Source organism: Ruditapes philippinarum, unplaced genomic scaffold (genome assembly GCF_026571515.1).
Source record: "Ruditapes philippinarum isolate M1 unplaced genomic scaffold, ASM2657151v2 ctg1285_1_1_1_1, whole genome shotgun sequence".
NCBI lineage: Eukaryota > Metazoa > Mollusca > Bivalvia > Venerida > Veneridae > Ruditapes > Ruditapes philippinarum.
Genome location: NW_026856576.1, coordinates 40,812 through 58,044, shown reverse-complemented (window position 1 = coordinate 58,044; position 17,233 = coordinate 40,812). Strand labels below are relative to the sequence as shown.

The following is a 17,233-nucleotide window of genomic DNA, read 5'->3' as shown; positions in this document are numbered from 1 at the left end:
TATTTTAGACTTTATTGAATTAACTCTACATATATATTGCCTTGTTTCGATTCATGTCTTTAGAAAAGGCTTTTTTGCCTATGCTAGTATTGCAAGGGTTCATGTTTTAAATTATAGCAAAGGCGTTCACATGTACATATTATTTAAAACTTTGTGATTCATATCTATCTTAAAATATCTTTATTTTACACTCTAAAGCCAAACTTCTCTTTGCTAACATGATTTACATATGTTATAAACTGGCAAATGGATTTCATTTTCACGATAATACTTAAAAAATCATTTCTGCAAATGTACTTTCTACCAGAGAAACAGCTTAGACTGTTTCATAAAGCAGAGTACAAGGTACAGGATGCAATTATAATCATTATCTAAACAAATCACGAAGATGAAAACATCTCGGATATATGAGATAAAACATCAACAACCATGACGGCCCTGATTTTTGATAACTTTGTTTTTGACTTTCAGTTGAACCAGGACATGACATTGTAAACATTGTTTATAGAGGTCAGACATGCATTTTACCAGTTCGGTTTCAACGCATACTAGTATGATATTTTCTCTTCATCTCCACAGTTAAGTTTTATTACAATACGAACAGACAAAAAAGAGAAAAAAGTAGAGAAGGATAAGTCACTGAAATATGTTTTAAATGCCAATGCTAGAAACAAGCGATAATAAATATGTTAACAAAAAAAACCTACCTAAAAATTCATATATTGCACTGAATGTGGTATGTACAACAAAATATTCCTGTTTAACGTAGGCTCACAACTCTGAAATCACGTGCGTAAGATACCAAAATGTTTAATCAGATTAAAACTAGATACTACATGTTTAAAATCATTGATTGGTTACATAGATCTTGGTGGACGTAACACAATATATTTTAAACGATCACATGCTTTATCTGCAACCATGCATGCATTCATTTACTGCTATGAGTTACTTTTGTGAAAACTTTTTGAAATCGATGAACTTTATCAAATATGAATAAACGTATTTCTACGAAAGACCGATCGGGACATTTCAACCTCTTGAATTCGCCATTTCATTTGCTTGAATTCAAAGTTTAATCGTCGGGAATTCACAATTTCAACTTCATGAATTCATGATTTCATCTTCATGAAATTATTATTTTAATTTCATGAATTACGCTTTTAACTTTGATTCATAAAGTTTAAGTCGTGAATTCATGAAGTAGAGGTCGTGCATTCGTGAAGATGAAATCGTACATTCATGAAGTTGAAATCGTGAATTCCGGAAGTTAGATCGTGAATTCGTTAAGCTGTTATCGTGATCATCAAGCTGAAATCGTTTATTCCGCATGTTGAAAACGTAAAAGAGCAATTATTCGAGTTGAGTCCTATAGTCATGCTTTAACACTTTATCAAATTAAAGTACTATGATCTAATTCATTTCTTAAAAGTGGAAAACGTTGCCAGAAATTGACCAACTAATGCATGACGTAGTGAATGCTTAACATGAAGTAATCATTTTTATCTTAAAATCTCGTTTTTTACCCTCAAAAGCCAAAATATCTTACAAACAAATTCACATTTGAATACTGTTGGAATACAAATTAAAACACTTTAACTCTTCTTTCCATGTTCATCATATAACACAGTGGAAGTTTTGTTTAGTGATGTTGAGCTACAGTGTAAATTTGAGAAGAGTACTCAGCAAAACGATAACTTTAGAGAGAGCTTTTAACAATTGTAAATACATCTACCGACAGAAAAACTTAATGATACATGATAACGTTTTTAAAGTGATAATACTAGTCACCTATATGAAATAAACAAGAACATAAACAAACAAAACATTATCACCATAAAATGTAAATCATGTGCTCCAGGACAGAGTAGATAATCATATGGCATACCGGTACTATATAAATCAATAACTTAAAAATATTTACTTTTAGAACAGATTGAACCTGGTTAATTTCAAAACTCTTCAAATTGGTGGGCATTATCCGTTGCCTGAAGGTAGTTTTCTGCTAATTTGAATATCGGCCGTGTGTATATTTACATCAAATTTAACTTATCCGGATACTGTATGTGTATTTAAATTCGCGGTTGCAATTTTTCGCGGAAAGGTCTACTTTGGGGGGGGGGGGGTCTATACAAATATTCGCGCTATTTTGAATTCGCGGAGGTGACTGCCGAAAATCATGAATTCGCGTTGACCACTCAGGTTAGAAAATAAGGAAAATAACTGTAATCATCGTGGGAGTTCACACGTATTTTCAATACCAGGTGTCAAACAGTACGCTATTGTACAGAAAAAAACATTTTCTAGCGGACAGATTATAGCAAACAAAAGAATGCCCGTTAAGTGCATAATTTTTCACAGTTTGCGTTATAAACGTCTTGACATCTGATCAGATCATGTTTTCGTTTTTCTAAACAAACAATACAAAAAAACATAATAAACTATTTTAAATGATGAATATCTTAGGAAACAAAACACAATTACTCAGTTAACATTTAAATAAAAAGTGTGAAAGCATATCACACTCTGACATACATTGTTCTATAGAATCGCGAAAATATGACTATTAAGAAATTATTGGTGTAGAAATATTAGCACTAAACATGAATTCGCGGATCGAATGTCACCGCGAAGATCGCGAAAATTTGAAGCCCGCGAATATTTCTACACATACAGTATATGGGAGAGTATAGAAGATAATATAAGCTACATTGTATAATATAAGCTATAAAAGTTGCTGCTGGGATATACGGGGAATATACATGTGTAAATGTGACTATAACAAAGCGTTATTCGAGTGTTATATGTATAACCGTAACACTTTAAGGTCCCGTAAAAAGCACATTGATCATGACGACAAGTTAATAAGAAAACCCATCAACTTTTACCGGATTTGAAGAGAGAAAGTTGTCGTTAAGAACAAAGCGTAATAACAAATTTTATGCAGACACATATATGATGAACGTCTGTGATATAGAACTACAGTGTTATTTATACGTATTTCGGTTAGTATACAATGTGTAAATGGCAATCAGACATCGATGTATATAACTATAGTAAATCTTTTAGTCTGACAGCTAATTTGCAACAACTTTTTATGCTTTTCACGTTGGTGTTATCGGAAAATTAGATCATGCTTGCGGGGCTGTGACCTAGCTCGAGACACAAAAGTGGTTTAAATATTTTATGTTTTTCATACGAAATTATGAATTATAAAATCTTATATATAACCTATGCGATGGTGATATTATAGTTTATGTCTCTGTAAATGTTTTGACTTTACATTATGTAATATTAAACAGCCCATCCGCTCAGCTTAACTAAGTAAGAGTGAAGGCCTATATATCTTGAACTTGCGTCTTGGTCGAGGTGTGCGTTCCTTATTACATTTTGAAATCATTTATAAGGACAATTTGACAGTTACTCGCCATAGCTATATAACAGAAACACTCTTAACCTAATAATTATACACATAAGAAGCTAAATCATCAATTGGCTATTCTATTAGATCTACTTTAGCATGAGTTTAAGTGCTACAATAAATGAAATCATGCAATCTTACCAATGTTAATAAATGCGCTTGTCTTTATATCTTAACACCATTGATGGTTTTCCTTTTTCGTCTTCGCATATTATTTCGCAATTTACCGAATTGAACTTTTGAGTGATAATGTATTTGTTTCTTTTCAACTCTTCTTATTTTTCCAAATGCATCTGAACAGATTTTTTGGCAACGCTTTACTTTTTTTTAACAGATCACGTTGCATTGTTTTTGTACCTTTAAGTATTTCAGAGAACTACGTACGTAACACTCCGGACAAATTAAACCGAATCTAAGACCTGCCGATCATATAGTATTTTGGGACGTTTATCTGTCTGAATCTAATATTTGTCAGTCATGAAAGTGAAAATATGAATGGCGATGATAATATATGCATAACACAGATTATTAGATATGCGTTTTACTTTTGCATTTATTTTGACCAATATTATCACGTTAAATATCTTACAATACATCGTTTTAGAAAATATACTTGTCTGCATAAATAATAATGGATAATTCATTTTTATATGTAAATATTTTAGATTTAAAAGATTGTTACATTGTATTGTTACAAGTTAATGATAATCACTTTAATACTTTAATACTAAAATAAATTAATAAATTAATACTTTAATACTAAAGTATAAAAAATGACTTCCATGTCCCGACAATAAAATTTTTTGTTTAATTATGTAACTTGATAGCATTACAATAGTCCATTAAAGTGTTCATTGTTGTCTTCATTATTTTATATGTTTCATGAAACCACTTTATCATTCACGGTAACAAGTTACAAGTATTGTTACATTGGTATTAAAAGAATTTTAAAAAATGACTTCCATGGCCCGACAAAAAATTGTTTTGTTTAATTATGTAACTTGATAGCATTACAATAGTCCATTAAAGTATTAAAAGAATTTTAAAAAATGATTTCCATGTCCCGACAATAAATTTTTTTGTTTAATTATGTAACTTGATAGCATTACAATAGTCCATTAAAGTGTTCATTGTTGTCTTCATTATTTTATATGTTTGATGAAACCACTTTATCATTCACGGCTTGTTGCATTTTCCAGTGGTTAAAAGAATTGAATCCGGGAATATTACTAGAACGCCAAATAAGTTGTTGATTTCGAAATTTACTATTTCGGTAGTGTATATTTCAAATAAGTGCTATAGTATCGACATTTATATGAGTAATTATTATAATATTCTGTTCCAGAAAAATTAAGTTTTGGCTTAACTTAGATTTTTCATACAGGTTGATGTACCGCACTTTTATTATCAGAATTATCGACACAATTATTTTGGGATTTGCAGTCACGTATTGTACTAGATACTGTCAACAAAGTTATACCTTCCAATTATTTATCGATTTACTTAAAGAAAAAGAAAATTATAACAGAAATAAGAAAATCCAACATTTTACTTTTTAACTGTTTAATCTTCAAGTATTGTTACATTGGTATTAAAAGAATTTTAAAAAATGACTTCTATGTCCCGACAATAACATTTTTTGTTTAATTATGTAACTTGATAGCATTACAATAGTCCCTTTAAAGTGGAATAACCATTTATTACATGTATTGGTTCAATAAATCTCAATTACGTAGCTATTTACATTGTTCGTAGTAAAAAGTTATCTACTTAAAAATTCGATCAAAAGATTAAACCAAGCAACACTTTTGTATTGTACAAAAACTGTGGGAACGCACATTACGGAACGCACATTACAAATAAGATCTTGTACTATTCGATCTGTTATTGTTCAAGTATTTGCAATTCTACAAGCAATTATAGATCTGTAATGAATGGGAATGTTGTCTACACGAGGTAACAAAATACCTTTATGTCTCACATGTAAAATCTTTCGTTCAACTTGAGTCCAAAATATTCCAAAATACTAAACTTTGCATGAGGGATACAACTATTCTAAATGTAACCGTAGCGTTTGCTGTGTTGATGGGGGAATTGCCCTGTAATACAGTATCTTTGTCTGAACGGCATCTGTCTTCAAAAAATTCTCGTCCAACAATGTTGCGTAATAGTTGAGCAGGTGAGAAAATTAGCAGTCGTGAAATAAGGAAGATTCACATAAAATTTAAAACATGCAATTAAAAGGGAAATCGACCAAAAGGGAATTAGAATAAGCCAAATACCTAGATTGGAATGAAATACGAACTGTAAATGCCGTTACCCCTTGACAAGAATGAACATAATCAGTTAAGGTTATTTACACTTGACATAGAAATGTTAACGACGACATGCATGATTGTAAACTGAGGGCCACCGCCTTCAGTTCAAACGGGTTAATGGTATACAAAACCACGCTCTTAGACAGATCATGTCCATGTTAGACGAGCCAGTGTAAATGATTCCCCGCTAAGATAAATTTAACAGTTATAACAGTCATTATGTTCCAGGGAGAGTAAATAAAGAAAACACAGAAAAAAAAATTTATATACATATACTAAGAAGAATGAAACAACAAATGACATGAACAAAAATAACCAATGTCTAAAAGGAAAGAAGAGCAGCAACAGGAGCCAAGAAAGAAAGACAAAATATCGAATGTAATCAGAAAGGAAAGCCAAGCGTAAAATGCCTGAATGAACATGCTATATGCCTCAACAACGGAATCACATCTCCATAGAAAACAGGATTCTATAAATAAGCCAGTACAAATGATGTGAAGTAGAATACCTACGTAATTAATGATAACGGTATCTCTTTGTTCATTAAAATTCTAGATAAATAGTAGCCTTACAGCAAAATATAAAATATTGACTACAAGATATAGCAAATCGAACTCAAAAGGTATTGAGAAACATACATGTACAACTAATAAGATATTGCATGAGGTACTTCTTCATCTAATTTAAAATATAAAAATTCACTATATTGAAATAACAATAATCTCCCCTTTCATTTGTTTTAATGATGTGTTTATCAAAATAAAGGAAAAAACGAGGACTATTTGCAAACACTTACGATCTTTAAATATAAACTATTCTACTAACTATCTAACCTAAATATGAGTTCTGTATCTTAAATGTCATTTGTTGATCATTTCTGTTGTGTATCTGGATAGTTAAATTTTGAATTTTGCTCGTACAAAAGCAAATCGGCGAACAGTGATGCACAGTTAGTTTCATTTCATTTATACAAATTTATTTTAAGTTCGATTGTGTATATTGTGCTATACGCTTTTTGAAAGAATTTTGAATATAATATCGGAACCATCCAGTTTTAAGCAATGAGCCAAACGATTCCTGCGCGCGAAAAGAACGCTTGTCCCTTACTGGTTTGGACCCAGATGACCAGCTAATCTTAGATTACAAATCGTGCTTCGTTAACCGTTTGGACACTCGAATGTATAGTTAGTACCAAAAGGAATGTTTTACCTTGTTGTGCTCAAATCACATTTATATCATCTTACAGAAATGGGAGTGTTTTGAAGCTATGTAACATGTTTATATAGTATAGGTTGATCGTAAGGTTTCGTAAAGGAAACCTTTATAAATTAAAAGAAACCAAAGAACAACTTTCTCTTGCAATTCAAGGAAACAGTTTAATATGTGAACGTGGTTTTAAGGGTAGAAGAGTACAAGTACTGTCGGGAACCTTGATAAGATCAAATCTTATTTTCATCCATTATCTAACTGGAACTTAATAGATCAGACGGCACGTTTCCCTGCATGAGCCTTTATCACAATACATGTATTTATCCACATATCAAACACAATTAAATGCAATGCGTTTTGTTTTAATTTTCAAACGATATTTTTCAACTTAAGCATCATTGACAATCATCCGATACTTTTAACCAACTTATAATGATGTAATTCAAATGAATCTAGTCCTGAAAGGTGCGGTAAAAATAAAAAATATCAATTAAAGCAATTTAATCAGGCAAAAATTAAATAAAATGATATCACACCATCATGATGTATTGCTTATCACAATTAAATTCTGCCATTTAATTTTGATATCACTGTAAATTAGTCTATGGTTTGTAAAAGTACCTCTGGCATTCTAGTTAAATTCCATAGTGTTTTGTTTAATCAACAATTATACAGTTTTGACTGACGTAAGCTACTAAACGATATAAGAAAGGAAACCATAAAAAAAAGAATAAAAACGTATATCGCAACAATTGTAAGAAATTAAATGTAATAGGAACAATCCTCCCTTTGTTAACAACTATGACAAAATACCCCATCAAGTGTAAAACATATCCCCCACATAACAAGTATATTGTCTACGTAATTGATTTATGGATTTGACATAAAAGACCAACGGACACATAATCCTTAATTATAATGCTCTGTCATTTCGAAGGTGGCTAAGTTGGGCTATTAATTTCTTAATTGATATGCCGCCAAAATATTGAAACATAAATATGACATGAAGGCCCCGTGCATTTAAGCAATTTTATTATGTTTTCGATCCCTATATATCGTTTAGCACAACATTAGTGTTTCGCTTAAGTTTTCTTTCAAAATTCTATTTTGTGTCGTTCCGCCCATTCCGTTCTTGATTGGGGCACATTCCTTAACATGGGAACCATATATACGCCGCTTTACATGGAATGGCACGAAAGAGTCACATTAAATAGCTCCGTTATAACCGCCGTATAAACACATGCGGACATTTTGAAAATTAACATTTCTCAATTACCACGTTCAAATGATTAATTCTGCTTAAGCCAGTGCTAGGGGGCGTAGCAAGTCTGCAATATTTTAATTTTTAAGGGCGTTCTTTAGGGATTTTGGTTTTCTCTATTAAAATGCATATAGTAACTTGATTGATGGCAAGGATATGATAGAGGCTGTCGACGAACAGCTACTTGCAGGGGAAAACCAAATGCAATGCGAGATAATGGGTTGTATTTAATGTCAGTTTGATTTCCTTTAAAATTTCCAGAGACGACTTGAATATGAGTAGATTTTTCTTTGGTAGTTTTAAAATTACAATTTAAAATCTGGGAATCTCATTTGCCAAGTAAAAATAATCTTAATGGTCCACCGGAATAAATATATGCAGGTACTCTTAATCAATCTAAAGGAGTTGTGGAAACTAACTTCTCGGTTTCTCATAGAGTTTTTCTAATTTCTATATTAGTTTCTCAGATACTTAAGTTCTGTTTAACAATGTTTCCATTTACAAACTATTTTAAAATGCTATATAGTTATGAATTTAGCATAAAATAACAAGACCACCAATAATGTGACAATCCCTTTAAAGATGAAAGGAGAGATCAAGGCAATGCGACATTCACAGAACGCGGCCCACGAAACAAACCATTCACACCAGCAGACTACCTAAAAGGCACCGAACCAAAAACTGGAAGAGTAAACAAGGATGGCGAAGAAGAGTATTGACATGTAATACGTGGAATGATAAGAACTAAACTACGGTACTCTCAGTTATGTCAAATAAATAATTTATGTGTTTGATCGATATTAAGTCTATAATGTTCAAGTATATTTCTGATATATTTCTAAAAAATTTCTTACGTGTTTTTTAATATTGCGGTCGTTGTTGCAAATCCGTTAGAATCAACAAATCATCTTCATCAATTAAATCAAAAAATATTAAAACAGATGGCCAATGACAAAAATGCATCCAAGTAAAACTCATCTTAAAAATATTTTAATAGTCTAAATATTTTAACATGCAAAGTCGGATTATTGGGTCGTACTATTGAGAGCCTTGCATAACTGTTTGCAATCACTTTTTCAAGCTTGCACAAGTATTAACTGTAATTACAGCATTATTAAACAGGCGCTGCATGAGCACAAAAAGATACTTTTTGTTTTCATGTTGATTCAGGTGTTATCAAAGTCCATTATATTTATAATGGCATCTACGAAACTATAAATCATGTAACCCGCCCGCTTAAATATATTGATTAAAGCGCAAGACTTGAAGTCTCGACATTGTGGGTTCGATTCCCGGGCTAGCCATTAAAAATATTAATCAGTCTTTCGTATGAGTTTTACTAGTAGCTTCGTGTATGAATGCATGGACTTTTGACATGTTAAAGAACCAGAAGAAGTTTCTGGAAATAGGTTTATTTCTGTATCAGTATTTTGCACTATTCTCAAAAATCTAAAATGACTAAATTAAATACTCTTCAAGAGGACTAGCCCACAATGGGCAACAGTTTTCGAGTATAAATAAACACACACACGCGCGCGCGCGTGCACACACACACTCGCACACACACGCACACACACGCACACACACGCACACACGTACCGATACACTCATCAACAGTTCAAACTGCAATCAAAGTCATAAGTAATTGGACCTTACTTCTAAATCATTCGACCACTTGCTTGTTGTTAAGACCAATGTGAATGATGTAAAGCGTTTGCCTGTCAAAATAGCCATTTTGAAGTGACGTTATAATTGTTGTGTTCTATTCGGTTCGCGCATGTGTATTTATATGACATGAAATTGAAAATAAAATAGTAGAGGTAGAAACAATTTACTATGAACGAAACCATAATAAAATGGTTAAAAATCGTTTTAAGTAGCTAAAGTCTCATTCCGTCAGCAAAACACCTGGCGAAATTCATGTTATGAAGGAATCAAGCAACGCAGCAAATCTAGGATCCTGATAAAAGAGGTCTGCTTCGATTGAAATGAGCAATTATTAGTGAGCTCCTCTTCCTATGAAATAAGCTAACCTGTGAACAAGTGAGATGTGCCTTTTAAATAGAGCAGCCACATAGGAAGTCTAAGAAGCGCAGCAAGACAAAAGTATGCAACAAGTCCAAATTAAGGAGTTTGTTGATGTTTTGCAGAAAACCTAGGCTGTGTAGAATCTCTAACATTGTAGGAAGTTCATCTTATGCAGTAAGCCCCAGTCGTGCAGCAAGTCTAGGCTATGCAGCAAGGACACTATTATATTAGCAATACAAGCAAGTCTCAAAGTTGCAGAAACAAATCAAAATTATTTAGAAAGTTTTATACTGTATCAAGTCCAAGTAGCGCAGCAAGTCAAAGTTTTGCAGCAAGGAAAGTCAAAGTTGTGCAGCAAGTTAAACATTGCTTCTGTCTGGGAAAATATTCAATAGTAATTCATAAATATTCAGTAGTAATTCCTAAGCAAATAGTTCATGTTACGGTCGGAGTATGAACAAACACCTATGAGTGTAACAAAATACTTGCAAAAACACGCATGTTTAGCTTTAGCAATTCTTAATAACCAACCTTTTAAACAAACTAAAAATACCATAAACATAATTATGTATAACTATAACACTTTAGCAGCCGGTGCTATGATAAGTAGTTATTCAATCATATTTCGTCCATTTTAAGTCATTCGTCCTTTCGTTCCCTCCTTGGTATGTCCGTTCGTCTGTTGTTTGTCCGTTCATTCTTTTTTCATTTGTTAGTTCCTTCGTTTGATTGTTTCTTCTTTTTCCTTTCGTTCCTTCCCTCTCTATATTTCCTTCCTTTCTTCACGTTTTCTATCATTCTATCGTTCTTTGGTTCTTCCTTCCTTTGTTTGTTTATTGTTTCGTTATTCCTGCCTTCGTTAGTTCGTTTGTTCCTTATTTCCTTCTTTCGTCCATACCTTCCTTCCTGTCTTCATTTATTAGTTCATACATTTCTTTGTCTTTCCTTTGTCCGTTTTCGTTCGTTGTTCTTCCTTTGTTAATTCCTTCTTTCTTTAGTTCCTCGTCCTTTAATCGTTCCTTCTTTCTATCGTTTGATCCTTTATATGATCGTGCGTTCTTCCTTCGTTCTTTCTCTCTTTTGTTTTCCTTCTTTTGCCCTTACCATCAATCGTATATTCATTCGTTCATTACATCTTGCCTTCGTTCGATCGTTCTTGTCTCCATTTTTTTCTTCCCTTGTTAATATATTCAATTATGTATTTCGAGATACTTAATTTATAAAATTCTCAGTCCCAGTAATCATTTAATCTCATTTTTGTTTTTAATATACATGTCATATTTTATCATTAAATGTCTTTAATTATTTCTTAAATTAATTAGTAAGAGATACGCTGTTTGAAAAACATCTTTTAGTTAAAACATTTCTCACCTAGGCGCTTACAGACATTGTCAACATTAATATTTTGCTAAATATTTAAGTATACAGATGTTTTTTATTTGTATTCAATTCTAATATCGCATTCAGGAAAATGAATTACGTGAGTTAATAAAGGTAATCTTACTGAAATGATTTTTAACATCGGTCAATTTTGTAATAAAACAGTCATTTTCAAAATGTAATTTTTCAAAATATTTGGTATTCATTAATAATCAACCGTTAATAACCGAATTAAGTACATGGCGATAAAGGATGAGTATTTGTTAATAATATTATGCCAAAGAGTTTGAAAAAAAAACTTTCCGGAAATATCCGATAACGATATTGAACGATGTTAGAATTTATTTCGCAAGAAAAAAAACATCAGTAAGACTACAGTCGACTCTCGTTATCTCGAAGTCATAGGGACCGTCCAAAAAATATCGAGATAACGAAATGTCGAGATAAACATTTTAGGGTTTGAATAAGGCAGAAACCGATTTTTACAAAAGACATGTGCATACCTTATGTCAAATAAACTATGATATCCCCAAGTCTTGTTTCATAGGCCTACCCAATATTTAACAAAGTAACATAAGCGGATTTTTACCAAATGAAATACGGGTGTCTGTGATAAAAAAAATAGTGAGGTTTACTCAGTAATACACCAATATAGTGAAAACATTGTTTTCAGGGTGGTTGATCCGGATATCCTCCCGTGTTATTTATCGGGTCTTTCTCGAGATTGTTCGACCGCTGATTGTGTTGGTGGTGATGTTGCGAAACAATATTGCAACGATAGCGTTTCTATACTTTCACTATTTTATTTACATTTAAAGTCATAATGAATTAATACAGTGTTCGAATATTTATAAAGAACGCAAAATTCACTCATTTTGGACATAAGTCAATCAACACGCTAAATAGATTAACTTTTATAAAGATAGCTAAACTTGTTACAAACATTATCATCATTATGACACAGGCTATTGAGCAATTATCGTCTAGTTTGTGTTTTTCACACGTCTGAAGGGAACAAACGAAAGAAAACTATAAGTCGAGATAAACAAAGGATAATAGTGTGAAAATAACTGTTGGGGCTGAAATTTTACATCGAGATACTGATAATATCGAAATAAAAATATCGAGATAAACAAATATTTCCAATATAGATAAAGAAGGAAGAAAATCGGGACTTTCAAAATTTCATCGAGATAACGAAATATCGAGAAAAGCGATGTCGAGATAACGATAGTTGACTTAGTTGTATACTTTTAAACATATTATTCATTTTTACATGCACTGTTTAATAGCTAAATTTGTAAAAACTGAAGCATACAATATGACAACAATCGATATACCAACGGACAAAACAGTAATAGTTGTTATGATATTGGAAACAAACCAGTCATATATACATGTGAATATATTTATGAGTTACTGATACCGGGCCTAATAATATACCAGTGTTCAGTCCCTTTGGCAATTATGTAATATAATATTTTCTGAACCTTTTTCTATTGATTGCCATATCTTTTAACATCAAAGGATACTGTCAAAAGTAAAATAGCGTAAAATTGCTTTACAGTAGATAAGATTATTATAACTGTTTTCAAAGTCAGTGCTAAATCATTTCGTCAAAGTGTAATGATTCTGTAACACAGGTGTTGAAAATGACATTATGTTCATTTTTTTTTTTGCTGCAAAATTAAGTTTTATTAGCAATTTCTTTCAGAAGATTTACTACTATAATGGTGATTGACCAAATTGAATACTTTATGATTAAAATGACTTCAAATATAAAAATTACCTAACTTGTAAAAAGACTGTCCTACTCTTTTTATAAATTGAACGTTACGAATACAGTCCGAACGACATTTATATAACTTACAGTCGACCAGGTCGATAATATATTATTTTGCACAGTGAAACATTATGCGAACACAAATATGGCAAATCGAAAGGTTATTTCTTCTTAAATCTGTGCATTCACCATTTATACTTGGATTGTCATAATGTCACTTTAAATAATATTTTGATTTAAATAACTGACAAAAGCTAGAATGGCCAGGCCATTTAATTTTTTTTTTAAAAAATGAAATGCTTTTATGTATTACACGGGATATTACCACGTCCTGCTATGTTATTACGCAGTACCATAAAGACTTAATACTGATTATTTCATATCTTCAATAATAACAACACATAATGAAAAAATCTGGAAACAAAGAATGAAGTTGTTTTTTCAAATATCGAAAAGTCTAATGAGGACTAACTTACTTATAATTAGAAGTTTGAAGTCAGAATAAAATATTTCGCACACTCCAACGTAAAAGATATCAAAGCGAATTAAGGGGTTTTAAAAACCCTATCAATACTTATGAAAGCATGAGGAAATTATAAAATTTTGTAAAAGTCTTTTAAATACATATATTGAAACAGGAAATTGGGAGTTTCAATCCCAAATTAGGTTTTGAAAAAGAATGATTGTGATACTATTAATTCAAATATAGCTTTTTATGTTAGGCTGAATGGTCTAAATTGAACGAGGATGTGTGCTGTAAAGCAGCAATTACCACATTAAAATTTATTTATAAAATTCTTTATGACAGTCAAACAAAGTATTAAAATTTATTTCTTTTTTTCTTTTTCTTTTTTCTATCAATATCACAAAAGGTGTTTCCCTGGTAAATTAAGATGAATCCATGGTAATTTTTTGTACTCAATTATCGTGAAGAACGGGAATTTTGAAGTAGAATATGAAGTTTGTTTTACATCTAAAGAAACAACTTTAATGTATGTTTGTTTAGAAAGAATCAAAATGGCGGACACCAGTCCCTTTTGCTTTTATTTGCTTGTTCAACAAACATGATAAATGTCGCATAAGTTGTAATGTGGTAATCTTTGCAGAGAGCGTGCGAAATGTCTTTCAATGCAAGTAGTCAAATATATAATAACAAGTAAATGGAAATGAGGTGAAATAGGATAATATTAGAGCATATCACTCCTTTAAATATTCATGATTCATTAAGATATAAAAAGATGGTAAAATGTACGGTTCAAAAGATATTACTGTATGTATTGTAAATCATATAAATATAAATATCATATTATACTAAGCAGACATATTAAAGAAACCTGTTATGTAACACTTGGTCTGTGTTTTCATTAATGCATGCAAACGTAAACTTATATTATATAATATATAAAATATATTCTAATTGTTACAGTATACACAAAGTGCACAATTCGACAGTTTATTATATTTATCGAGAAAATCATACTTACCAGAAAATCAGCAAGCTGGGATACTGAAATAAAAAGTATAATAAGCAATTATTTAAAAAAACAATTTCATAAAACATCAACGTGCAATAAGACTATAGTTAAAATATATTCTTAATATTATGTAAAAAATCTTATGTTGTCAAAGAAGTACGATTACCAATTTTATCCATGTTTACACGACTTTAAACATCATTAATCATGAATGCTTATTATATAACAAGAAAATCAAGAAGGAAACAAAATTAAATACAATAACAATACTTAAAGAATTTTTAATTACAAATTTAATTTTTTACACCTCGTAATTGACAATCGTCCGATATTTTTAACCGACTAATAAGGATAGTTTTATAATTCAAAAGCGCGAAGTTCTTGCAAAACATTTTATAACCTTGCATTTGATGCGATATATGATGTATAAGTACATGACTGTACACATTCAGTTTTTTAAAGAGCAACCATAATTAGAACGAATTGAGTATTGTTGCTGATTATTACTTTTGATGAAGTGCAAATACTTAAAGAACCACGGTTGTTCAGTTTCGCAAAAACTTACAAATTAACATTCTTTGATCAACAGAAATAACTAAAAATTTCATCAAATCAAAAGATGTTCAAAACCTAGTCTTTTACATTAAGTCTTGTCTAGTCTATCTGCTTTTGACTGGTCGTGAACAGGTCTAAGGGTTCAGATATTGAAAAATATCCTATACATCCTTAAAAGAAAGATTAGTCTAAACAAAATGTGCGATATGAAGAAACATTTTAGGAAGTGGTAAATCTATTGTGTCCATTGATTGTCATAAACATCAACCCCAAAAACAACAACAAGTAAATGCGCCAGTAAAAAGGCATTGCGAAAACTGCTTAACTACAAAATGTGATCTTGAATTGTTCTTTTGATATCCACAAGACCCGTCTTATAAAACTACCTCAAAAGTGTGCCAGTAATAAAATAAAATTCAAAGTCGTTGTAGTAAAGTGATTAGAATCAATTTATTAAACTTATAAATATAATTCTGTAATCAATCGTAAAACGTTGAATAATCGTCATTAATTAATGTGTGTTAAGTATGGTAGATGATTTGGGTTATGTAACCACGTTGTCGTATTTTCGTATCTGCGAAAGAAGTCTCTTTGTCGTAATTTCATTTTTTCGTGTGGTGCCCCACGAAGCTTGAGGCTTGCTGTACAATCATAAAATGAGAAAAGAAACAGAAACGTTACTTTTTGTGGACGCTTATAATGTTTGTGATCAGGTGTTAAACTTGAAATTCGAAAATAGTATTATGATAGTCTGCAGATTGGTGACATGCATATACAATATGAATGTTATAGTGATAATGAAAGTCAGGAATGTCGGATCAATTTGAATGAGTAAGACCTTTTATTTTTATTTAGAAATGTCAAAACATTTATACGAATTAGTATTGTAAGGACAAAAGTGTACATGTATTATATTCCGTTCTCATTTGTGCATCGAACAGGTGCTTAAAATTAAGTACTTGTAATCTTGATTTATATACCCATTATTACTTTTAGTAATACTTCATGAAAGAAAAATAGTATATGTCGATCGCCACCATAAAAATTAAGATAGCAACTGATATTTATGATGTTGATAATAAAGTGGTCAAAACATAATTATATAAAACAAGTAATGCTAAAGAAGCCTTTAAATTTAAAGGTCCTTAAATTGTAATATAAATTTTAATGGAATTTCATACACGAATACACAGGCAGAGTGACATGATATATAATAATAATAATAACAATAATAACAATAATAATAATAATAATAATAATTAAATACCCTTCATGTTGTACGCACGGTAAATGTGTTCCATCCCAGCAATGCCTTAAATTTTACTGATAGTCACGTAACAGTTGGGACAGATACCAGACGGACAGCGAACAGCGTTAAGATTTGGAAAAAAATCTGATATAAAATTATACTTATCAGCAGTTTTATTGGTCAGATGACAGTGGGTCATAAAGGGATGTTAGAGTATGTTACCGAATATTGTGACTCCGTCTGGTGCGATATTTGTTTGTTATGCAATAATCAAGCGTAAAACATAGGGGTCTGAGAAAGAAAAGCCGATTCATTACATCTTGACATTCCTTTTATAATAATCTAATAATCAAGCAATAAACATGCGGCAGGGAATTCATTTACGTGTAAGGGACCTTTTTGCTTCATCAGCGGCTTTAAAGCGGCTTTCTTTGTTGATCTTGTTTATCATATTTTAAAGAAAAAGTCTTTAATTTCGTAACAAGTAATAAAAGTTTCATAAAATGTTTGACGTTACTTTTTTTTAGATATGATAGACACGTATCTTTATATAT

At 31.2% G+C, this 17,233-nt stretch overlaps 1 protein-coding gene across 2 annotated transcripts in view; it reads right to left on the bottom strand.

The window, feature by feature from the left end:
* LOC132747034 (interferon-induced very large GTPase 1-like) overlaps positions 1-17,233 on the bottom strand; it is a 53,309-nt gene that overhangs the window by 33,842 nt on the left and 2,234 nt on the right. Inside the window, exon 2 of one of the 2 annotated variants that reach the window (XM_060736344.1) lies at positions 14,885-14,907. The gene's annotated coding sequence lies outside the window, so the exon portion shown is untranslated. Of the gene's footprint in view, positions 1-707; positions 873-14,884; positions 14,908-17,233 lie in introns of those variants that run through there. The other variant, XM_060736345.1, reaches the window with a different exon arrangement.